Source organism: Mus musculus, chromosome 15 (assembly GCF_000001635.26).
Source record: "Mus musculus strain C57BL/6J chromosome 15, GRCm38.p6 C57BL/6J".
Taxonomy (NCBI): domain Eukaryota; kingdom Metazoa; phylum Chordata; class Mammalia; order Rodentia; family Muridae; genus Mus; species Mus musculus.
The window spans coordinates 13,409,968-13,435,445 of NC_000081.6; the positions used below are offsets into that span (position 1 = coordinate 13,409,968).

The 25,478-nt window shown below is 39.2% G+C and overlaps 1 pseudogene; it reads right to left on the reverse strand.

Moving 5' to 3' along the window:
• Gm8238 (predicted gene 8238) lies at nucleotides 8,375-8,971 on the reverse strand (annotated as a pseudogene).

Below are 25,478 nucleotides of genomic sequence, written 5' to 3' on the forward strand. Positions count from 1 at the left end.
TTCTTTGTTCTTTACAAAGTAGCGGCGTTGTGAGGGTAATAGCTCCTTTATTAAGGACAATTTTTGGGTATCCAGCCATTCAGCCATTTAGCATTCAAATGGCACTTGCTCCCTCAGTTTAGACAAATCATCTTCTTCTAATTGAGATCTCCTAGGTTTCAAGTAGGAAGACCTGCCTTGTATTCTCCTGTCCCCTTCGGAACCTTTCAGAAGGTCTAGTCATTTCATAAGTCTGAATCATCTCTCTGTAGCTCCCCTCCCGCCTTGAATAGCAACGAGTGCCAGGGGCTGCTTCCTGGCTTTGTCCTGTCAATTTCTAATTTAGGAAATGGGATGCGGCGGACTCCTTGGACTATTTATACATAGCATCGAAGGCTTCTACACCTTTAAACCCTTGGGGACCTTCAAGAAAAACTGCACATTTCTGTGTCACTTTCTGCTCGGATTCAAGGCCATCAGACTTACAGCTAATTTGCATTTTAGACGTTTTTGTGAGCAGATGCCATGCGTTTGGTGGGCTATTGGATGGCAGCATAAAGCACGACATGTCTACTCTGTGTACAATTAGTGGGGATTCCAGTTCATTACTCATTATGCCCCTTTATGTTTCTGGAGATTTACAAAGTAAATAATTGACACTTTTGTTTTTGGTCTAAATTGTAAAACGAAAAACATTCTTTAACCAAAAGGAAGCTTTTCTTTTCTTCCTCTCTCTTTTTTTTTTTTATGTAATAAGATTATTAAGTGACTTGGACTAAAAATACTTTTCTAGCTTAGTATTTTCTTTTACATTTTCATTGTCAAGCAACAGCCTAAGTCTGAAATGATGCAAATTTTATGATTAGGGACAGTGACAATAGATTATGGAAGACAACTGGCTGTGTGTTTTCTAATTGACAAATTTCTAAGTGCATTGAACTATTAATCCACTCAGCTTTATGGCACTTTAAAAAGAAGAATATTGTTATTTTTATCCCCTACAGATGTGACTATTTAAAATGAGCAAATGGACAGTGGCAACATATCTGCCTTCTAGGTCTAGAAAAACAGGCAAAGAAATGAAGTGATGATCATCAGCCTCTTCAAGAGCGGTTCTGTTGCTCTGTGACAGTTCCATTTTAAGACTAGCTCTGTCAAGATTTTAGTGGGCCAGTTCCTGAAGTTACTTTCAGGGATAAACTTAGCATATTGAATTCTGCATAGAGCAAGTCACTTCACAGCAAAGCCCTAACCTAACGTGGACTCCTTTTCCCTCACGACACACACAAATTAAAAGAGATTGCATTTGCTTCTGAGCCATACTCCAACTTAATTGCTTGCATTTATGTAACAGGTGGTATGATAGCATTTTAGAAATGATAGCCTAAAGCAGTTGAGGTTTGTTTGTTTGACTTTGGGTAAATATCTTTATATTTTCCTAATTTCCACTTGAATTTTAAAAGATCAAGCAAGAATAGTTCCACTTTTATTTTCTACCTATCTGTGTCTATGATGAAACTCAAGCTGTTGCCCCTGAAGCTGAGAGACACAGCTCTGCTTGCCTTTTCTTCTTGTTTGAGCAGATGTGAGACTATTTGGACAATTATCCACTGTTGCTTCCTCTGTGTTGTCTTGTGATTTTGATGGACAAAGAGCCCTGTCCAGGTTGTCAGATCCTTATTCCAAAAGCTTTTGTTGAAAACAATGTCCTAACTGTTTTCTGACAGTAGGAGGGTGCCTCTTGAGACTATAGCTACTGTAAGAGGCAGGGAGATTAGTGTCTTTATTTCTTATGTAAACACTTATTAAATGTCTACCAAAATAAATGGATTGAAGAGCATATAGATACAGATGAAATTAAAATTTGTAAATGTTTGATGTTAGTTCTTACTTTGCTCATGGACTTCAATCCTCAGACACATTATTTAAGTTACTTGGGATTGGATTTTTATTCTTATTAAGTGAAACTAATAATCTCCTTGCCTTTGAGAATGATAAATGCCATTTGATTTATTGATTTTCACTGATAAATGGTAATGATATTTAGAAGTTAGATGGATAGACTTAGGCTTTGTACCAACTTCTTTCCCCAATCATGCCTAGTTAGAAAAAGATGACTGTCTTTCTTTAGCTAGATTTCTTGAGTTTACCATGTAAGGTCCAGGACCCTCAACATACCATACTTTGGTGCAAATTCCAGTTCAGCCTTTGAGTCTAGGTGGAGCTCTGAGACTCCAGCCTCAATCCGAGGTCACTGAAAAGGACAAAGGAGTCAGCTAAGACTCCAACCTCACACCCTGGCTCCACTCAGTGCTTGTGTCTTATACAGTCCTTCCTAAATATAATATACAAGGTCAGGACATCAGCCACCAAAGTGTTTCAGTATTTCAGTTTCTGTATCCTACCATCTTCTTTTTACTTTCCCAAGAACAGAGGCTTCTGTGGCCTATAGAGTCTCCATGACTCCATTCCTCCCCTCCTAGAAAAGGGAGTGTTTGGTTATTTGATTGTTCGTCCTCTCCGTTCAGTCCACCTTTAATAAAAACCCCTACATCTCGTTCTTCCACCTTTTCCTTGTTTCCACTATTCTACCTTCTCTATAATCTCCCCTCCTTTATTTCTTGGCTACCACACTAATCATTAATCCCATTGTGTTTTCTCTTTATTTTATTGACTAATACAATGATATCAATGTCCCAAATACTATCACTGTACAACTTCTGAGCATATATTTCAAGGACCCTATCCCCTACAAAATATGATATTTACACACAATAAAACTATATTCCAAAGTTAAAAAGAAGAATAAAATTGTGAGATCTGCAGGATGATGGATGTATCTAGAAACTATTGTGCTGAGTTGGGTAACCAAGGCCTAGAAAGACAAACACTTGATGGTCTTTTTGTATAAGAATCTTATTCACAAATTTTTAGAATAGTATTCTTAGGTTTGGGTAATATGATAGCAAATGCCAGAAACATAGAATAGTATCATTGGAGGGAAAGGGGTAAAGGGCCTTGAGGAAAGGAGGAAGGTAGAATGCATTGAACATGAAACTTAAGGAGGATATGATGTGGTGCAAGAGTCTAATCAGGGACTAGGTGGAAGCTGTGGTGGTTTGAATATGCTTGGCCCATGGAAAATAACACTATTAGGAGGTGTGGCCTTGTTGAAATAGTTGTGGCCTTGTTGGAGGAAGTGTGTCACTGTGTAGGTGGGCTTCGAGGTTTCCTAGTGTTCAATATCCACCCAGTGCAGAAGAGACCCTCCTCCTTGATGCCTACAGAGAGGATCTCTTCCTGGCTGCCTTTGGATCAATACTTAGAACTCTCAGCTTCTTCTCTAGTACCAAGTCTGCCTGGGTAATGCTATGCTTCCCACCATGATGATAATGGACTGAACTTATGAAACCGTAAGACAGCCTCAATTAAATATTTTATGTATAAGAGCTGCCTTGGTCATGGTGTCTCTTCACAGCAATGAAACCCTAACTAAAACATAAACATACTATTTTATAAGCTCACTTAAAACTATAATCTAAAAAAGCTCATATTTGAATAGAGATGCTCTCTGTGAATGAATAATGCTCTTCCAAAAAGTCATGGGTTATTATGCCAAGACTTTAATGACAAGTGTATTGTATCTTCCCATGAGGTGGGAGCTATTTTACTATGAGATGTGAGTTACCCTCTTATGAAATGTAGAGTACTTCACCTTTGAGTTGCTGGTCATGGAAGCCCAAGGGACAGCACTAATGAACTCAGCAAGTTATAAAAACAAAATAAGACAAAAGAACACTGGTAGTTGAGAAGAGATAGTTGTGGGAGTGATAGGGAAGGGCTTGAAAGGGAGGCAGCAAGGATTAGACTTCACAATTTATATCTGTGCATTAAATCCTCAAAGAGGAAATAAATAACAGCTGGGATGTATTAAACATTCTTCTAATAAAACCCTATAGGACCTCATGAGCATTCCATGAGAGCACTGGGGTTGTTGCTATTTGCAGACAACTGTAACAGAATCAGAAAACAGTTATTTGCTAAATTGTAGATACCTGGTAAATTTCAGAGCTGAGATCCCAACCCAGGGTGTCGAAATACTGAGCTCACACTCTACACATACGATGTATTTTGTCCCAGGAGAATTTACTTGTGACTGCATAATCTCATAAACTGATTATACAATGAGACCTGTCAGTCAGAGCCATCCACAGTGGGGCCTGCACTATAACTCTTTGCTTAGGGAAGTTGGTCTTGCTGACTACTGTACTTTGCCGACTGATAACTTCAAATTGAAGTTCAGTGATGTGTGGATGAGTTCCTTCAAGGGTACTCTGTGTGACACAGATGAGTGGGAGAAGAAGAAAAACACAGAGGTGAGCATGTGGAGGATTTTGAAGAGTGTGCTGATGAGCCTGCATCTTGGAGTCTGTTGGGAACTTGGTCCCTCAGCCAGTCCAAGGAAAGTCTGTGTCAAGACCTAAGAGAAATTTAAAGAGTGGTTCTTCAGTGATAAGACAGACGTCACTGCTGCCCTGAGATGATTGAAGGTATAGGCCAGTGGCTTAACAGAGGCAACCCTTTTCTGAATCATGGGTGACATTCAGCCATATGAAGGTTGGCTTGGGCAACTAGAAGAGACCACAGATGCTGCCAAACACCCAATAAGTAAAGCCATCTCCTATCTTCATGCCCAAAGAATTAACCGGTTCACTATGCTAGTGGTATCTCTGCTGAAACAGTGAAAGGAGAACTTGTCCTTTCTTGTCCACCTCTGTTTCAGCAATTGCTGCTTTGATGGGGGTGCTAATCCCTAATTATTGACAGGAAGCATGAGGAGCCACAGCACCCCAGCAGAGGTGTCTTCATCTCTATGTTAGAGTGGCTGAAGAAGTCAGGGGCATGACTTCTTCACAGTCTTTTATGAAGTATTTCTGTTGACTTCTGAAAGTACTAAGGAATTGGGTTAAAAGGGAAGTCGGAATTTTGTCCATCTTTCTTTACCTTGTAGGCCCCTCCTACAATCTTGCAGTCCTGACTATTTTCTTTCTTTCTCCCTTCTTATCTTTGTCTGTTCAACTAAAATATTGGTGCATGTCCTATATGTATGGTCAAGCTCCATGAAAGTCTACATGCCCAAAAGTCATGATGAAATCCCCAGGGTGGGGCTGAGAGTTTTGGGAACATCAGGAGGTGTTGTGTAGGGCACTTAAAGGCACTATAAAGTCCTATCTCTGTCCTCATTTTGTTTATACCCTGGTTATCAAATGAGTGGTTTTTCTCTGCGTCTGGGTCCAGAGCTTCAGGGCAACCCATCATGTATTGAACTTGAAAAATTATGAGTGAACAATAATCAAACCTTTCTCTTTATGAAATGATTATTGCAGTAATATATATACATACACACACACACATATATACATATACACATATATACATACATATATATACATATATATTTGCAATATTATTATAGTAACAAAGTCTAACAGGTCATGATCTCATATGATAGATATCTGAACATTTATTTAGAACAATAATGATGAAAACTTGGGCAATCAAAGGCCTAACTATATGGATCAGCCAAACTAGTTCAAACAAAGGCAGTGGCGCTTCCATGTGCATCCCCAAATTCGATATACATGCACTCTCAGAAATTTGTGCAATTTAATCTCAAGGAGAACCAAATAAAAGAGTATGGACATTTCTGTAGAAGCCTCTCATCTTTAATAGAAAAGAGATTGCTACCTAGAGCATGTGTCCTGCTGACTAATCACTGAGATTATAGTCAGCCCTGCAAAGAGTGGACTTGTCATTAGGACACAAATAATGCAGAACAGGAAACACAGTGCTGCCAATCTTCCCTCCCCTTTTGAAGAAAACTGGGAGACTGGAAGGATATATATCCATATATGTGTGTGTATATATATGTAACATATAGGATATATATGTATATATTAAAGCAAATCTCCTATATGTTATATTTCTAAATATGTTTGAGCAAATCTCCTATATGTTATATTTCTAAATATCTTTATGAAATATTTTGCTAGAACCAAAAGCTGCCAAGGCTGCAGAAAGGAGAAGAATAAAAGCAAAAATTTTAGCAGCCCAAATCCAAAGCAAACACGGAGAGGCGCGAGGTTACAGACAGTGGCATGAATGTTAATGAACACAGAGCTGTACAGTGGAAATCTGCTAAATGCTTTGCAGGGGAAATTGAGAGGACATTTCCCTAACAGTTTGTTCCTGTTGGTTATAATTTTAAAATCGGCACCGCGGGATGGCCCAGCTCCATCCCAGATTCATATTGGGCAGATGCATTGCGATTCCCTGCTGAAGTTCTCTGGAAGAGCTGAGACTAATTTAGCACAGTTGTTTTACACAGTATCATCAAGAGCAGCAAGTGAATACCCAAAGCATGTGTGAAGAACTGAGAACTGATTGCAGTTTTGCATCCAGGAAATAAGCACCCGTCAGAGGTACACAAACGCTTGAGCAAAGGTAAGAAGCCATATGCAAGACAAGCCACAACAAGCATAGAGTTAGTTAAATTGAATGTCTTACCTTCACCTTGAACTTGTATCACTGTTTTGTCTTTCTTTATAATGAAATAGAAAGTCTTCTCGTTTTAACTAAGTGAATGCTTGCTTAAAGCTGCCATTGTCTTGGTGTATACTGAGGAGACATACTGGTACTTTTGGCAGATTTGACATCACAGATCATGAGAGTGACCCATGTCAGCCACGCCTTCCCCAAACCAGGCAGGCATGCCATTGTTTCTTAACTATTTCAGCTGCAGGAGGGATTTTCCTTTTTCTGCAAACTGTTTTTCTTTTAAAAGATTTTATTTATTTATTTTGTGTATATGAGTACACTGTAGCTGTACAGATGGTTGAGAGCCATCATTTGGTTGCTGGGAATTGAACTCAGCACCTATGCTGTCTTCGGTCTCGCTCGCTCCGGACCTACTTGCTCTGGCCCAAAGATTTACTTATTATTATGAGTACACTGTAGCTGTCTTCAGACAGACCAGAAGAGGGCATCAGATCTCATTATGGATGGTTGTGAGCCACCATGTGATTGCGGGGATTTGAACTCAGGACCTCTAAGAGCAGTCAGTGCTCTTAACCTCTGAGCCATCTCTCCAGCCCCTTCTGCAAACTGTTGTTTAACATTAACTTTTTTTTTGCACAGTGAAGTCTGATGTTTATTTATTTATTACTGCTTATTTCTTTAATAACGGCATGTAGGATATCTCTTGAAATCAACATGGAGGCTCTCTCATTCAAGAATCACTATCAAACCACACAGGTGAGCACCATACTAATAAATGACCATGCTCAGACCCACACACAAACACACAAAGATCAAGACAAACAACCTCTTACCTCCCAAGGTGAGTAAATATACAAAATATTAGCAACGTTTCCTACACAAAGAAGAGTGCTTGTGAATCACTGAATGCCTTGTGCTTATTTCTGTAAGATCGCAGAATCCATCCACACAACATATATAAGCTTACTTTAAAAAAATGGGCTATAAGAAAGAGGGAGTCTTCTTGCTGGGTAGCGTAGAACCCACTTTGCTTATCATTTCCCAGATGTAGCATCTTTATCACCTTGGTGCAAGCACCGTCATGAACTCTCATGGATGGATGTTTTCAGTCCTGTTCTTTTGGTGCCTGAACTTTTAAGCTCTCCTGGTAATTATCTGGCTAGCACAAAAGTCAGGCTTTGCTTGGCCCCACAGAAAGATAACTAATATGAGGAAAAAGAAGAAAAAGCAATAAATAAATAAATAAATAAATAAATAAATAAAATATCTGCGTACTTACAGATATCAAGGAGTTACAAACCATTGCAGTTTCCAGACAAGTGATTCTTTTTGTCCACAGAACTGGACTTGCATCATGTTAGATGAACAGCAAGCATGACATGAATCTTCTCTGCCTTCTACAGTTTTAATTTTATATGAGTGATAGAGAGTCTCAGTAAGAGACAAGATGGGTTTAGTTTATTTATTAGCAAGGTAACACACGTGGTCACCAGTGGTGAAGAAGACTTGCTGACAGAAAGCAGTACAAGTAAAACAGGAGAAACAAATGATCCAGAGACAGACCGTGTCTCAGGACTTGGGGTGAGTTTTCATTCCACTCTCTGATCCCTATTTTTATACCTGCGACAGGAAACATTAGAAGATGATTCTCAGAATGTCAACTGAAGGTAAAGGGATTATATATATTTGGGATTTCACACCTAAATACCACCATATTCTTTCATATGCTTATTCATCAGTCTTCCCAATAAACTTTGAGCATCTTGACATTAAAGTCCTCCCATTTTTCCTTCTTATTCTGTGTTTAAATTTGCATTATTTATTTATTTTTATTTTTTTAAGATTACAGTTTAATGGTTTGGGTCTTTTCCTACAGTTTAGCAGGATAGCAGATGAGTTTGAGACTCAGACCACATAGGCAATCCCAATCACACCACAAGCCAAGCGGCTTCTAGCATTTCCAGTCTTCATACTTTCTTCATTTCCACCTTTGCCTAAGTCATCTTGTTTCTCGTGGACCACTATTGTATGGCCTATGATGGAATGCTCTCCTGAGAGTTAGATCACACGATCTTCAATGGACACATTGGTCACACCGTCCTTTCCAGCAGTCACATTGCCCAGATCTCCAACATGCCTCTCTTCATCCGCCGAACCGCCGTATGAGGTCCAGCGCTGGTACAGCCTTTAGTATTATCCCCATACCGATGGACGTGGAACCATGCTCGCCTTCAGTTAATCCTGTAATTTGTCCTGACACCACAACTGGTTCACCACTTGCCTTCTGCTCGAAGTGGATGGTTACCTGCACCAGACCGTCGCCCTTCAGCACGCACTCGATTTTCATCGCCATGCTTTCCCGGGAGACGCACAGTGGCCTCAGGACCTGGGAGAGCAAGATGAAAAGACGACAGAAGCCACCGCAGGAAAGGACAGTGGGGAGGTTTAGGGGGGGGGGAGCATTATTTATTCTTAAAAGAATGATTTACTTCTAGAATGTCATTGATTAAGGCTTGATAAGTAGTTGAAGAGAAAGTAACACTAAATACCACAGTGAATATAGACTATAGCAGAATTTACTAGAGAAATTGTAGGTTACTGGAATTTTGGCTCATTGTTGGTAGGCTTGCCTGGAGGGAACTTCATAGAAAAAGTGACTGCACAAACATAATTCAGTGGTTATCACTGACCTACTTACACATGGTGCCACATACAATGTCACTTAATCAGCTAGCATCTTTATGTATACTTTTAGTAATGACACACACACACATACACACACACACATGCACACACACACACAACACATACACACGCATGCACATGCACACACACTATTAGTGAAACCAATTTTAGAGGTGGAAAACAAAGAGATTCATGGAAGAATTCCTCTCTTAGGAAATGGTGGGAGTTTTCAAATCAGTGAACAGGACAGAAGTGGGGTGAGCAGAGACAGGAAGGGAACTTTTGGAGAGAAAAATAGGACAGAGGACTGATCCTTAAGGGACATTAGCAGAGGTGGGCACAGAAGGGGGCATGGCAGGAGGTTTACACGAATTGATCGGAAATTTAGAAGGAGAATAGAGAAGAGAGAGTTTTTAAAAAAGAGTGGACTTGGTAGGCAATGCCTCCATCTGTGAGAGGTCAAGTTATTTAAGGATAAAAGGAGCTTTGAATTTGCCCCTTTGAAGCCGGCTCTGTGCACTATTAGTGTGGTGATAGTGGTAGAAAACTCGGGGCAAAGCTGAGGGCTGAGTTGAAGGGAAGGGGAGGGGGTAGGGGTGTTGAGTAGCTGCCTTAAGGGAGGCTGGCTCCACTCTGAGGGTATCAGTGCAGGGAAGGGTTGCAAGGGTCAGGAGCCAGAGGAGAAACAGATGGGAGAGGTTTCCTGTTCTCTCAGGGTACAGAAGCGATTTATCATTTTGTTTATACATAAAAGCTGAGGGGAAGGAGCCTGTGAAGATGGTGCAGATACAGAAGAAAGGGTATAATAGTGAATATGATCTTAAGGAATGATGGAGGAGAGGAGTTGAGGGTACCATGGAAAAGAAGAGAAAGGATGCTGCCTTGCCATCCATTGCTGCATGGTCTGAAATGCTGGGGAGTGCAAAGGAGAGAAAATGTGAAACAGAGACTGAGAAGGCATGGCAAAGCTGTCCTGCTATTCCCTGTGTGGAACTGGAGCAGACTTATGGCTTTATATATGTTTTCATAAAGTAGAAATAAATAAATGTAGTCCATCTGCATAATATGACTTTGTACTGACATCAGCCTCGCTGTGGTGCCTTCTTCAAAATTAACAGATAGAGGCATAAAGCGATACAGAGAGTCGTTTCCTTTAATTTACTGTGTTTCATATGCTCAACATGGCATTTGCAATTGATGCTCCTTTTTGTGTTATGATAACTGTCTCCACATTACCATTCTTGCTTCCAGATATTCACCATGCTAGAAAATAAAAAGATTTGCAGACTCCATTGCAATTTTCTTTATATATATATATTTTAAACAATATATATTTGTGGTAATAAAACATGCAAGATTATATATATGTTTCTTACCTACATTCTCCTGATCATATGTTGAAGAATGAGTGAATTTTCATAGTTTTAAGGAACAATCAAGTAAGTCAAATGAACAAAAGCAATGGGGTACAAAATAGCTACTAGATGAAGTTGAATAGAAAGTGAAAGACTTTAGGTTTTCATATGTCTTAAGGGGTAAAACCCCTACCCCTAGGACAGAAAACCCATGGTCCTTTCTTCTCTCTTTTTCCAGCTTTTCTTCCACCTTCTAATTCCCTCTTTCTTCTTTTCCTTTTCTTTTTATATGATGAGATTCTCTGTCTGAATGTCACAATACCTACTGAGAGATTTCCAATCCCCACAGAGACATGGTCATCCCTGATTTGAGTGTAGATGGTTGATATACTCAGGAATTATATCAAGACAAAAAGATGTGTACACACTCAGTGAAAGTGAATGGTTTGGCAAAGTGATTTCAGTCTGCGCTTGGCTGAACCCACCGCTATGGAGCCCACAGAAGCAACTGTAAGTGCAGTAGAGATGGAAAACGACCTTCTTTCCCTGGAACATGCTCATTTCTCATTTCAACAACAACAACAACAACAACAACAACAACAACAACAACAACAACAAAAGGATTTAGAAGTTATCATCTTATTTTCTGGATCCTGTTTATCTGAGTATTTCCTGAAAGCAGTAATTTGTCTTAGGAAATGTAGGGTGATGTATATGTGACTCTGATCCAATCCTCTTACAAGCTAAGGCTGTGTGTGTGGCAAGGACTGTAGTCAGGGGGACATAGGAGCTGTATGTCCCTGCATTTACATTGCTGTGGTGTTGCTTATAGGATGTTGTGATTAGGTTCTCCTCTGAAGGATCTCAAGACCTTGAAACTTCTTAGGAGAAAGGGAGCAGGCTAAGTGTGCTATCTTAATATTTTCTCCCAGATGCCAGGCTTTCACTGAGTAAGTGTCTTCTGGGGTATGCATTCCCTCTGCTATTTCACTGTGTATAATACTGAGAGGCAAACAGAGCAAATCCCTGTGTCATCACTATGGGGCAAGCATGTACGGCTAAGAGAATAGTGTGGCCAGTCAAGGGTGAGAAACGGTTTCCTATGTTTAGGAACTCCAGAAAGTGGAGCTGGCTGATCATCAGGGGGACACAGGCTTACCCCATCATTTTTCAAATTGTCCAAAACACCCTTGTCTGGAGAAACACTTTGACACTGTGCCTTTTCATGTGGAAGCTACAAGCAGACTCTCCAAGAGGCACATCAAAGGCCTTTCATGTCTCTAAGAGTCTGTTCATTTGCTAAGTTCATTCGCACGGAATTTCTTGGCCTGCTCGCATAAGTAACATGTCTGGATTGCTCAAAAAATATGACATTTTATTCTTTTCTCTCAGACTTACGGAAAGTTCATGAAAGCAAAATTCTAGCCTTACGTTTTGAAAGAGCAGGGTTTTGTATTACAAATGTGATTGCCAAATATAATAAGTATAATTTGAATTCAGGAAGTATTTTATTTCATTGCCTCTTTAAATCTTCCAGTTAGACAAAGTTGATTATCATGGTATTTCTACATAGTAGATTTTTGGGGTATAATATTCTTAAATAGTATAAGGAAATCTTTTTTCTTTATTTACATAGGATTATATTAAGTAGTTGCCTAAATCTTTTGCAATTACCCAAAAGTATTTATTTATTTATGTATTTATTTATATATTTATGTATTTGTTTATTTATAGAAAATGGAGATAGTGTATTTCCACTTTGACCCAACTTGTATATAAATTCAGTATTTCCTATGTTAGTCAATTAGGGAAAAAGTTTCAGATACTTGCACCCTTACTATCATTCACTCAGTACCAAATTAGTATCAGAAATTAATAAGTAAATTGCTTTCTTTCATGCAATGTTCTCTGCAGCAAAGTGTATATCCCTTCTGTCTGTAAATGAGAATCCTGCAAGCTCAGAGCTAGTGCACAGCCTAGCAAGCAGTCAGCATGTGTTAGCACTGAGATCCATTTCCGATCTCTCATTTCAATTCTCCTTCCCCACACACCTAAGAATGTCCACGGTCTCAAGTTGTCATGTCTGGCGTGTGACAAAGAGAACAAAACCACACACCAGCACAGTTCCTCACAACAGAAACAGAAAACCATTTTACCTCCTCAAGGAACAGAAAGTATCAGGCCCTGTTAACACATCGGGAGTTCCATGACTTCCCAAGAGCATTCTTTCTATGGATACCGCTGTCAATAACGTAAGTCAGTGTGATGAGAGCCAGTCACACTGCCTCAGACAGAAGCTCACCACCAGGCCTTCTGAAGTCTTCCCAACAAATACTTGCTGCTGCATAAACACGTAATCTTAGCTCTGCCGGAGTTACTCAACTCTGAGGCACATCTTGGAAGTATATACAGATACCACTTACAAAGTGACTCTTGAGGGGAGAAAGACATTTTCTTGTGGGTATCGGATTGTCATCCATAGAGTGTCAAGAATGCTCGGGCTCAAAGGAGGCACTCATCTTTCTATATACTTTTCGGGGTTAGTTACTAAAATTTCAGAAAATAGTCTGCTTAGTGGCTAGAAACACAAGGAAAATTAGTATTTAATATCATTTCACTAGCTAACTATGAACCTTAGAGAAATTCTTGTGGAAATGTAGTTTAGGAGTGCAGAGTTCATTGAAGAGGATGGCTTACTCTGTCAGACAGAGCTGATGTGTCCATATTATCATGAATAAAAGAATACAGTGTTTACAAGCACAAAATAGATTCAGGTGGACTGTGTGTGAACACTGGGTTGGCTGTGTTTCCTTGGGCAAAGTCCTTAGCCACTCTGTACCTTATTCTCTTTGCCTTTCTAGTGAGATGTTATTATTACCATCTCATTATGTAATTATGAGTATCTACAAAGTATTTAGAAAATTGATTAGCCTAGAAAATGTATGTAAAATATAAAGAAAGCGATCACACTGTTGTTCTCAAATAGTATTTCCTAAAGGTTTCATAGAGCAAGAAGGAACAGAACCTTACAGAAGAGGGGTGTGACGTGGTCGACTCTGCTTTTCTGTGACACAGTTCCGTATTCCACTGCTCACGGAAGAACTTCCTCTGCCTTAGTGTCATTGTCAGGACGTTCTACTTTTAAACAGGAATAAAGTAATATGCTAGGCGTGCATAGGAGGAAGTCCCTTGCAGAAATAGTGTATCTCATTAAAGTCTGGTTCTATTTGCACAGTAATAATACAAACCCAACCAAATTCTGGCTAACTTTTAATTAAGGCGGCAGCACGGTGTATTTTCAAATACCCTATAGCTGGCTATCTGATGATGAGATTACTATGCAGGACAAATGGACAGGTCAAGGGGATCAGGGGGTTCTCAGGAGGGGTTTTCATCACTGGGCAAGGTGTAATTCGCCTCTACTCTGATTGTAGGCACTTCTGTGTCAATCTATCTACCTTTGATAACTAACTGTTCAAAGCATAGTGAAGACATTCTCACACTCAATAATGTTCACCCTTCCACTGTTCTTTCCTGCTGTCTTTCTGTCCATGACTTGTGGCAGCACCAATATTCTGAGTGACATAAACATAGAAGATGCCAGCATTAAACAGTGGGTATGTCCTGTTGTTTAAAAACATGTTCCAACATTTTATTGTCTTGATCATCATTGAATGAAAGTAAAACCCTTCAAATAAATATTATTTTTCTTGTATGATACAGATTTTTTTATATTCCTGTGACAACTTAGAAATATGATTAGTGTCTTCAGAGTAATTATTTTAATCTGCTTATCATAAAGTCTCTAATCGTGTTTAAAATTACAGTGGAGTCATTATCATGTATGTCTTGTATTAGAAGCAGCACAGTACTCCTTGATTTCTACCTCACTATCGTTTCTTCTTGCTGTGATAAAATTCTTTGAAAAAAAGCAGCTTAGGGAGAAAACACTTACTTTGGCTTGTGGTTTACGGTACACTTCAACATATCAGGGAAGTCAAGGCAATAGGACCTTGAAGCAGCTGGTCTCATTACATCCACAATCAAGATACAGAGGGGTGTATACATATTGGTGCTCAGATGGCTTTCCCCATCCTATACAGACCAGGATAGGATCTCGGCCCTGAGAATGAGTGTCACCAAGAATAGGAAGATCTTGTCACCCCAGTGAGCATAATTAACGTAGCCCCCACTGGCATGCCAACAGGCTTGGTTCCCAGATGATTCTCTGAAGCTGACAACTAACATGAACCATGACGAAATTCTATTTAAAATAGCCTTTTAATTTTTAAAATGATTAGAAGTTGGTTTATTGGATCCTATCATTGCTTTTTCGAAAACTTTTGTTTGTATTCTATCAATATATTAGTAGTTGTGTTTGCACAAATCATGTACAGAACAATAAAAATGTCCCATGTTCCCCTTATAGAAGAATGCATGTAGAGTTTATTAATCTTTTAGACAGTAATTCCTGAGATGAAAGGGCGGTCTCTAGGCTTTTGCTGGTTTAACTGAGACAACAAACCTTTTAAGGGAATTAGAGGAAGCACATGTCAGATGACTATTCTGGAAAATAGCACCCATAGAACCTACTCCAGTGGACTGGGTAATAGTGGTGTCTTGAGCTATATGCAAACAAACAAACAACAACAACAACAACAAATACTAAATAAATTTCAGCTTCAGAGAAGACATGAACAAAAGTTCATGTAGCTAACAACTGTGTGCCTAGGTGGATGTACTGACCTGCAAGTAGATGCACACACAAAATGTACTGTCTAAATGAATTCCTTTATTTTATTGAAAATATCTTACCAGTAAAAACACCTATACAGTCTGTGTTGACTATGAGCTCAGGATTACTGTACTCTATTGATATGGTCTGCAGATAGGACACAGCTACTGTTCTCGAGAGAATGTCTTTAAAACAGAGAGAGGATGCCAGGGGGAGAGGAAGATGAACCAGCTAAATGGGTATTTGAAAACTAGGCAGGAGCAAATGAGAGAAATGCAAAACGGCAAGAGAGAATCCATTAAGGAGCTGTTTCTATGGAACCAACTTTACTGGCAAATGGAGGCCTCAAAACTTGCCAGTGGTGGTGGTGTGTATGAAGCACACAGTGGTATTCAAGCTCTGGTTCTCTCAAAAATACTGCGTTCTAGTCTTTGTTTATTAGACAAGTAATGGAGGAATTCTGCTAATTGCTACACAACTAATATAAATACATGTCTGGACCATGTTTACTTTTAAGCAGAAAATTTAATCCATTAAAGCATTCTCGTAATTACAATTGTATTAATTTAGCCCTTTAATCAAATACTGCTTGACTTATACATATGTATGTAAATGCATATAAAATATATGAATGCATATATCTGCATGAATTATACATTTATGATGGTTATTAATTTTATATAGTCACAATCCAGATTGTGCAAAAACATATTATGCTTATTTATTTAGAATCCTACTTTCAGATCTGCTTGATTGTAGAAACCTTGTCCAGATATTTGTAAGGCATAGAATTGCATCTAATGAACTTTGTAGCGCTAAGCCATCAGTTCAGGGTCTTATACACGCTAGGTAAGTGCTCTACTACTGAATCACACTCTTAGCCACATCTAGCTTTAAATGTCAGTGTTTTAGGATTTACCCTACTCCCATACTCCTCCTTATTTCCTTTAGTGGCATTTACCTTTTGGAGACCTCTCTAAATTCTTGGTAGGAGAAGTGGGATGTGACTTATGCCTCTGGCTTCTGATGGTCGTTGATGTCTACTGGCCTCTACTGAGGATGAAGTCTTCGCTAGAGCGTCTGAGTGTAGCTGCTGCCTCTCAGCTGCTCCTGTCTGAAGGTCAGTACAACTATGTTGGCTGCCAGTTGTCAGCATGTGGGATTCTTGTGGTTTACTAATCTTCCCCATCTACTTCAGGATCTTGGTAATTTCTCAGCACACATAGGAGAGGAAAGGGTGCTCTATGATACGGGCTTATAGAACATTCACCTAGATGAATACATCTGGCACTGGACATTCTTAATGGATTTTAATGTCTTAGTGGGGGGGGGGAGCTGTCCCTTGATTAAATCTGAAAATCTAAGCAGGGCATCTTCTGTTCTGGAGCCTCTCTGGACATCTATTGCCTTATTCTTTTCTCTCACCAAGTATTTACTCAGGCCTAAGGATTTACAGAGAACTTCTTAGCACCTAAGCCTCAGAGAAATCCACTCTACAATCTTTTCATGTTTGGTTTATTGTCCTTATTCATCTACATTTTGGTTCATGACATCATCTTTATGATCTTATTCCTATAGGCTTGTGTCCTTGGTATTTAAAGCCAAGACATTGGAATTCATAAGAACAACTTTTCCCATTACTAATGCAGTCCTAGAAACCAAAAGCCAGGGCGTAGCCATGGCTACCTCTCCTGTCTGTTTGCTAAAGCTACTTGATAGCTGAAAGCTCCAAAGTTTGCCTTTTGTTTTTGCCAGCAATCGCAGGAAGCGTCTGCTCTTGAGTGGAAAATTTTTGTTTTAAATCTATATGTTTTAAATCATCAATATCATGTTCTTATATTTACAGATCACTATATGTTTAACTTTGATGGGACTAATTAGACTTTTGTTCCTCTGAGAACAAATCCTTTTTCTATGTAAGCAACATGGGAGGGAAGAAAGAAAAGGGAGAAATCTAATTATATGATAATCTCAAAAAATTTTAAAAAAGAATTATTTTAATTATTTTAAGAGTTGAATTTAAGCCATTCAATCAAACCAGCGTGTACATCAACAAACAAAATCCCACCAGTGAATGCAGATATACCCTACACACTGACCCTATTAGATTGGACTTTAGGTTGATGTCTTATTATTTATGTCTAATTAGAAGTTTTAATGGATTTTTCAGAGGAAACTTCTGGAGATATGAAGGTCAGTAGTACAAACTAAATCTATTATTAGCTAGAGTGAAGTTGCCAGACAAAGCAAGAGGGGGAAGATTGGTGCTGCAAAATATCAAGAGAAAATAAAGCAAATAGCTGATTATCTGCTCTCAAGTGTGTGGCTTTCAGTCCTACATGTTATCTATGTGATGCTCAACAGTTACCTGAATCTCAGGATCCCCAAGTCTTTCTATGAAACAGGGTCATCAATGCCAAGCCTAGCACGCTATATATACAGAACTGGAAGCCATGTTCTATAACTTGTCATAGGGTGGACTTAATTAAATTAATATTTTCTATGGTTTTGAGAGTTTCACGTATGGATATAATTAAATACCTATTTCAAATAAAATTATTATTTCTAATCCCCCACTACCTCCCTCCAATTCTCCTATTCCTTTCCCAATGCACACCCCTCCAACTTCATGTCTCTTTTTTAAGATGTTATTTTTGTTAAATTTATTTGGAATTATAATTTTTATTCTTTTTTATTAGATATTTTCTTTATTTACATTTCAAATGCTATCCCAAAAGTTCCCTATACCCTCCCCTGCCCTGCTCCCCTACCCACCCATTCCCACTTCTTGGCCCTGGCATTTCCCTGTACTGGGGCATATAAAGTTTGCAAGACCAAGGGGTCTCTCTTCCCAATGATGGCTGACTAGTCCATCTTCTGCTACATATGCAGCTAGAGACACGAGCTCTGGGGGTACTGGTTAGTTCATATTGTTGTTCCACCTATAGGGTTGCAGACCCCTTTAGCTCCTTGGGTACTTTCTCTAACTCCTCCATTGGGGGCCCTGTGTTCCATCCTATAGATGACTGTGAGCATCCACTTCTGTATTTGCCAGGCACTGGCATAGCCTCATATGAAACAGCTATATCAGGGTCCTTTCAGCAAAATCTTGCTGGCATATGCAATAGTGTCTGGGTTTGATGACTGATTATGGGATGGATCCCTGGGTGGGGCAGTCTCTGGATGATCCATCCTTTAGTCTTAGCTCCAAAGTTTGTCTTTGTAACTTCTTCCATGGGTTTTTTTTTGTTCCCTATTCTAAGGAGGAATGAAGTATCCACACTTTGGTCTTCCTTCTTGATTTTCTTGTGCTTTGCAAATTGTATCTTGGGTATTCTAAGTTTCTGGGCTAATATCCACTTATCAGTGAGTACATATCAAGTGACTTCTGTGATTGGGTTACCTCACTCAGGATGATGTCCTCCAGATACATCCATTTGCCCAAGAATTTCATAAATTCATTGTTTTTAATAGCGGAGTAGTACTCCATTGTGTAAATGTACTACATTTTCTGTATCCATTCCTCTGTTGAGAGACATCTGAGTTCTTTCCAGCTTCAGGCTATTATATATAAGGCTGCTATGAACATAGTAGAGCATGTATGCACTTGAGTGCCGGTACCTACAAAGACCAGAGGCATTGATTTCTCCTGGATATGGAATTAAACGACATTGTGTGTCACCCAGAGTGGGTGCTGGGAACTGAACTTACTTGTTTCATAGGCCCAGGCTGGCTCCATACCACAGCTGCTGCTGTCTCTGATGGTCATCTCACAGTACTGACTTCTCCAAAAGGCTGGAGTCTTCCTTGAAGCTGGGCTACACCTTCACAACACCTCTGGGTATTCTTTAGGGATTCTAGTCCTGACACACATAGATAAATCTCAGCTTCTCTCAATATCACCTTCATGACTTCAAAACTGGTTGTATGTGCTTGACTCTTACACATGACCATATCTGGCTCCCAGCGTGAGCTGAAGTATCACTTTCACCTGGATCATATCTTCTTTATGCTGATTGTGGGGAAACAGTTCTCAGAAGATTGCACCTTAATAATGCTGGTCTCTTATAATTCACCCTTCATCTCTCAGTTCCAGATAACCAGCATCAATTGTCCCAGCAAAGCAAAGGTTGCACTTAAGGGATATATTTTTTAAAGATTTATTTATTTTATGTATGTCACTGCACTGTTGCTCTCTTTAGACATACTGGAAGAGGGTATCAGATTCCACTACAGATGGTTATGATGCGGTTGCCTGGAATTGAACTCAGGACCACTAGAAGTCAGTCCTCTTAACCACTGAGCCAACTCTCCAGCCCTATTTCAGTAATTCTTAATTCAAAATATAGTACAGGCAAGATAGTCTTTAAGAACCTCTCCAAATTGTCTCTGAAACGTCACCAGCCAGCCTTCCATCATCTGCACTGCTCTCAGCATTCTCATCTAAGTCCCCGCAGTAGTTCAGAACGCTCTGAACACTCAATGGAGATTTCTAGTCCAAGTACCCAAAGTCCTCCCACAATATTCTCCCAAACAATGTCAGGTTTGTCACATCAGTGTCCCATGAAACTATTATAAATTTCTGTCTTAGTTAGGGTTTTCTATTGCTATAAAAAGACCATGACCAAAAAGAAATTTGGGGAAAAAAAGGCTTTATTTCAGCTTAAGGAAGTAAAGGCAGGTACTCAAGATGGGAACCTGGAGGCAGGGACTGATAAAGAAACATTGGAGGAGTGACCCTTATTAGCTTGTTACTTGTGGCTTGCTTAGCCCCCCTTCTCAAACAACTCAGAGCTATTTGTCCAGGGATATCACCACCCAGAGTGGGCTAGGGATTTTCCATCAACCACTAGTCAAGAAAACAGGCTTGCCCACAGCCCACAGTGCTGCCACCAGTCTGGTGTGAGCATTTTCCTTCAGTTGTGGATCTTTCTTTCCAAACAACTATAGCTTGTATCAAGTTGACAAAGCATTAGGCATGGCAAAGACAGAGGTTTCATTGAGTTACTGGGGTCTATTGGTGTCTTCTCCTTCTTAAGAAATAGGCAGAGGGCAGAGGTGTGATAGGATCAATCTTTATTTTCCCCATAGATGAGTTCAATGATTCCCTATAGCACTGTGGTTTTAGCGAATAACACTTCCCAGTTACACAGGCAGAAAAATGCGGATGAAATTGACGCATTATTTAATTAACGAAGGGTAAGCTCAGCTAACTTCAGTCCCAATATTTAAATATATCTTATCTGTACAACAGCATTCTCCATGACAGTGCTCACCCAAAATCAATGGCTAATAATTGTGAGTTGCCAACATTAAGCTTTGTTGAGGAATATTACAGGAGAAAAGGCTAACAAACAACCCGATTCGTTTTTCTGAACATTGTTTTTTAAAGAGTAATTCTTTTGTAGATCCCGATGTATCTCTTTTATCCTTCAAGTATAACTTTGATTTTCTAGGGAGTATGAAAAACATGTCTCCTATCTTAATATTCCTGCAGATATGGTAATGAGTTTTTCATCAGCATTCCAGGACAAAATTGCCTTGAGAAGTTCAATCGATGCTATCTTTTTTGAGAAGATAAATGAAGAAAACTCAGCCAGGAGAAAATGAAGGCCACCTCTTCAAGTGCTCTCCATCACTTGGGTTTAGTGTAGCTCATAATGGATGGTAGTTTGGGTACTGGTTAGCAGACCTTGGAGAGAGGGGATGAGGACTGTTGCTCTAATGTGTTTCCTTTCAAACATGAGAAGGAGACTTTCTCAGCACGAGGAACCTAAGTATGTTTATTGTCTAAAATGTTAAGGCTAGTTGCTCTTAACAACTTTGGGTTTGAGGTTTGATTCAAAAAATAATTACATAAGTTTTTGTAGGGACCTTGGATTTGAAGATTCTGATTTGGGGTCTGAGGATTCTGGTTCTGGAAATAATTGCATGATTGCTGTAGAGCATTAAAAAATTTCCGTGATGGAAACCACGCCCCTCAGTGCATCACCTGAAAGGAATCTCTGTAACGTTTTTTTCACACCTGGAGATGTCTCAGCTGACAAGTGTGCGCAACAAATTAGCCTGGGGAGCATTTTTCTTGATTAATGATTGAAGTAAGAAGGCCTAACTCATGGAGGGTGGTTCGGAGTTGTCTAAGAAAGCAGGGTAAGTGTACTATGAGGAGCAAGCCAGTCAGCCACAGTGCTCCATGGTGTTTACCAGGTTGTGTCCCTTTGCCCCTGTAGGGTTGGGTACTCAGCAGAAAGTAATGCAGTTTTGAAGCTGCCATCTCGATGACCACACCTGTCTTTCACATATCCTCAGGAGCTCTAGAAAGTGAAGGCTTAGTAAGTGGTTTTTTATTGGAAATCGTGATGGACCTATACCACTAGGGTCAGATCTAAGTCATCCTTTAAATGAATCGTTGTCCTAAATGTTGGCTCCTGTCTGGTTCTGTTTTGCAGTTTGCTGTGGTACTCTGACTATGATAAAAAATCACCTGTCTTCCCATTTCTCTTACTTGTTTTAAATATGTTTATAGTTTCTTTGAGTCTTCCTTAGAAATGATAATTGCTAAGGAAAATAACAGAAATGGAGAGACTGTAGGACTAAAAAGACATACGGGACTTAGAATTTAAAAAAAAAAATAAATAAAAGCACGTTCATATACACCCCAACTATATCCTTTTGTTTGACCATGAGTTGACAACGTTGGTGTTGTCTCTGAAACAAGCAGGTATGCAGGCACTGGGGGTTCACAAAGGACTATGTAGAAATGTCATTTTATTCCCACTGGGGACTTCAGCCTTCAATAGCAGTGTTCTTCATAAGGTAGGTATATAACACAGAGTAGGATTCCGAGCTGCTTCTCTCTTGATGGGTTTCTAACATTTGGTAGAGAGAGGGAGAGAGAGAAAAAAAGGAGCATCATCATCATCATTATCACCATCACCATCATCCTCACCAAACCACTAAAGAAGGATCTGCTGAGATAAAAGCAGTAGGTTCATTCGCTATTGTATGAGAACCTTAAAGTGAATGAAATGTGAGGCAATGGAGAAAGAAAGGGGAGGACCAATGCTACTTCTAAGGGAGGGTCTTAGTTCATTTCCTGTTGTTGTGATGAAGTGCTTAGACAAAACAACTTAGAGGAGAAAGAGTGTTTGCCTCCCAGTTTCAGGTTACAGTGCAACATTGTAAGGAAGTCAATCAAGGTGGCAGGAAATTGAAACAGCTGTCCCGTCTACAGCACGGAGCAGAGAACATCCAGTAATGTCTGCAGCCCAGTTTGCTGCTCACTTTCTCCTCTGTTAACACAACCCTAGATGCCTTACTTAGGGGATGGTGTCACCAACAATGGGTAGGTCTTAACACTTCAATTAAAGTAATCAAGGCACACCCCCTACCCAGATTCACCCAAAGGCCCAATTACGGACAATCTTTCATTGAGTCTGCCTTTCCAGGCGATTCTAGGCTGGGTCAAGGTGACAATCAAAACTGACCTTCACAGAGGTCCTGGTTATCAGGATAAAAGAGATGTTTGAGGATTCATGTTACTAACATCCAATATTCTCCTTGGATGTTGCTGTGCATAAAATTTGTCATCAATCATATGAGAGAGCAAAGTATGCTAACAAACTGGAAACCATCTGGTTAAATTCAGTTTGTGGTCATGGTTTTGTTTTTTGCTTTTTTCTGTCTAATATATATATATATACATACATATATATATATAATCTCCACCTCCAAACATATATTTTACTAAGAAATATAAAATTCTTCACTGTTATTAAAAATTATAATTCTGCCAAAGTAATGACGAACATATCACCACAGTGAAACAAACACAGGACCTGGGGACTACTTCCTTTTGTGGTCATTGTATTTATTTCCTCTCTTTCCTCCCTGCCTTACTGCCTTGAGCTAGATAGCTTGTCTGGGTAGCACTTCAAGCTCTGGATGAAGCCTTCAGAGCAAAGAAAATAGTACCTGTACCAGATGATTTAATTTTTGAGGACCGATACTTTAAATTTGGGCTTTGGCCTGATTCCATAGACTGCAACACAAGGTGGTTCTAGAACTCACTTCCAAGTTTACTCTAGGAATATTTTGATCATTATACTTGGCATCTTATAAGCATGGTAATTAAAAGGATGAACTATGGGGCCAGAGTACCTGGGCTTTAATCTCAGCTTTTGCATCTCCTCCATGAGACCCGAGGCTTGGCCCTGCTGATTCAAAGTCCTCTTCTGGAAAGTAGATGTCACAGTGTTCCTGTTTAGGATTTGGTTAAGTTGTAATATATTAATTTATGTAAAGTGCATGAGATAATGTTCAGTAGAGACTCATGTGTGGCAAGTGGTACTTCCTCCAATCTTACCTCCCTCTGTCTCAGACATAGGAATATTTGCACCTGCTTTTACTTTTCCTATTTTATGGAGAACTAAACCTCGTAATGTGTCACATCTGTGCCCTTTTATTCGCTGCTGGGAAGTGTAATGTCTGATACAATGCAGTTAGTTTGTAAATAAAATAAATATCCTGTCCTGCTTCCTTCGTATATTCTTCACCTCCTTGTATAATCAATTAATTAATCTCATTTTGCTGTTGTATTTGCATCATTACAATTCATTTAGATCACATTTTGCAAACACAGAAGCTCTAAAAGTAACCCTAAAACAAATGTGTGTGAGCTCTACCACAGAGGCAAATGTGTCCGGTAAGCCCAATCATTTTCTGACATGAATTTCACATGATGTTGACATTCTGAGCCTGCATATATTTTCAGCTCTGGCTGTCTTAGTTTTAAGATAAACTGATCCAGTCATCTCCCATAGAAATATTCTACCATGTTCCCCAGGTCACATTATTTCTCAGCTGTCTTCAAATGTATTACATGGTTGCAAATTGATTTTTAGCTTGTCTTTAAACTTCACATCAGAGATATCCATGTCCATCTGGCCTTTTATAGATCACCAAAGGCAATTGTTCGAGTGTTTAAATTTACTTTCTATTATACATGTGTAGAGGAGGTTGTTTTACCCCTAAATCCTATCTGGATATGGTCAGCCTTCTAAAGTTTATTCCTCAAGGACTTCATTAAGTGCTTGAGGAAATTTTCCTGTAATCATTTTGATACAATGGTTATGAGAAGGTTTTATGATCGTCCACTCTTGAGACTCATAGATTCGTCAGGCTTTTAGTCCACTCATCTCTATTGAGGACTATGTACATAAAATGGCTGTTGGGATCTTAGCAGCCATTTTAAAACAAGGGTACAGAATAACCACCATTTGTATTTAATATGAACAATTGGTTACCAAAATGAAGAATGAGATGGAGAAGAAATAGGGATAAAACAGTATCATTAAGAACCTTTGGAACCAATGGACACCAACAATGCTCTTAGAACACTGTTTGGGGAGGATGCAAGAACCTTAGACTATTCTAAATATCTCTTCTACCTTTCAGGCACCTGCCTTCTAAGGGCTAGACTAGGATACATGTAGACTGGCAAGGGATTCTGGGAAGTGTAGTTTTCAGATATCATCCATTCCAATCTAGGGGAGACTACAGACTAGAATGTTGGAATGTTGGAATGTTCCTTTGCCGGCCACCTTTCCTTTAATAATGCCACTTTGTTCCACATTCTTTTTACTTGCTGCTCTGCATGCTAGCTTTTAAAACAGTTTGAACTTTGTACAAATATTTATAATCCAAAGTCCACAGTCAGCATTATCAAGAATGCTTATATGAGCCGCTCATAGAAATATAGAGATATTTTAGGATATATTATTGGCATTTATATAGGTTTGTGAATCTTAAACTTTTCGACTAGGGGCAGTAAAACTTTGGATTGTTATTTTAGCTATTGGAACCTCACGTTTTCTTAGAGATTGGGAAATTTAATTCTTATGTTTAAACATTTTCTCAGCTTTATTAATTTTTAAATTTTATTTTGGTATGCAGATTTTAATAAACATGTATTTAAAAAAGCTGTTTAACAGTGATTTTCATTTATGTAAAAACCTGTAGTTGGTTTGTTTTTCAACTTTTGTTTTGATTGCCAAAACACTAAGAAAAATGGAGAAGTATTAAAACTTACCATAAAACACAGCCAGAGTGGCCAAGGCATTCAAGGAGCAGATACAAAAGCTCTCTGAATTGCACAAGTGTAACTT